Raw genomic sequence first — 1,665 nt, forward strand, 5'->3', positions numbered from 1 at the left:
TTGGCCTACAGGTTACACTCAAACTAGATTGATGAAGGATGCCTTAATTCCTTCCTTCTAGCGGATCTTTTCCCATAGACTTCAGCTCATTTCTCTGGGAAAGAGATCTAGAGTCCATTTGGAAATACCTTAGGGTTTGCAGTCATCAGTGGCATATTCCTTCGCTATCGATAGTGGGAAAACATCATCGTCTCCTGATTGATAGTTTCTTCCAAGTGTTCAACTATTGCTCATTTATTCGCACTTGTTAGATTGTACTGGGTACCTTGGCTCTCATCATCATTATCGGTGAGTAGTCTCACGTTTATTAACGGTATACATTAATGATCGGTAATCAAACAATTTCTCACATGGTTGACTTCAGATCATTTATTCCAATTGTGTAGAAATGTACCACGACAGTCGGTGAAGACCTTGGGTTTTCCTCAGCATTTCTTGGTTCACTGGTCAGTTGCTCCTATTTCTGCTAGTTGACCCCATCCACTTTATATGTTGTAGTTCCTTATAGCGACATCCTATATGTTGGCACCCGAGTTGCAGTGTAGTACCATTTATTCCACCATTTGACTTGGTACTTTTTGGATCTGTTTTATGAATTCACTGATCAACTTCATACTTCAGCATCATTGATCATCTCTTTATATGTGATATTCAAACATATTCCTTCTTGGTTATGATCGGATGATCCATTATGTATCTTCAGTTCTTTTATACTTGTATGCATATTGGATCCGATTTTGTACTTGACATGTAGACATGCTTTACTATCTCTTAGCATGGGTATGCCTGCCTTAGGCAACAATTTCTTTCTGATCTCTTTCATTGGCTTGGTAGGTTGACCTCTGGTGAACTCCTCCTTAGTCTTGGCATGATTCCTTCTATACACTTAATACATTTCGGCCATCATGTACCCCTTCTAACCTCATATATTAGGGGACATCTATTACAGAACCATTTACCACTCTTGGTAGATCTGATGCTTTGGTTATGGCCTAGGATAACCCTTCCTTCTAGACTTGGTCCAAAATCTAACAAACAGTGTTTTATTTCCTATACGCTACTTTACCCTGTGATAAAAGCGTGTACATGCGGGTCAGCATATACCCAACCCGCGTACATGTGTTAAAATACTTAAAAATAATAAATTTCCTTAATTTCAGGCGGATTTCACGGGTTTTACTTGTTACTTACTTCCTATAGCCTGTGGCCCAACTATTTCCCAACTGAAAAAACTAATTTGGAGAAGTATAAATAAACCGCCATGGGAAGGCCTTAAGGGAGAAGAAATGAGATATTGATATTCTAGTTGATTTATCCCTGATCGAGTCTGACGAAATCCCTGTGCCTCCTGCACTCCCCAAAATTTTAGGAATCCCTTGTTTCCTATTTTGAGATATCATTCATCCTTCTTGAGATATCCTTGTGTATGATGATGGAGGAAGATTGCTGAGGTCGGGAAAGTACGAATTCGGAGGATGGTTCCCCTTGGAGCTAGAGGAAGACTCAGGTTGTAGTTTTCCACCTTTCTTGTAGCTTACATCAATAAAGAAATGGTGTTCGGTTCCTGATATTAAACGTGTTTATGCATTGATATATATTGTAATTTATTTATAAATCTTATATTAATGCGTAATTGTTCATTCATTTATATGATCTAACATATAT

Source organism: Pinus tabuliformis, chromosome Q, assembly GCF_031772625.1.
Source record: "Pinus tabuliformis cultivar Carrire ecotype Pingquan chromosome Q, CPIR1, whole genome shotgun sequence".
Lineage (NCBI taxonomy): Eukaryota > Viridiplantae > Streptophyta > Pinopsida > Pinales > Pinaceae > Pinus > Pinus tabuliformis.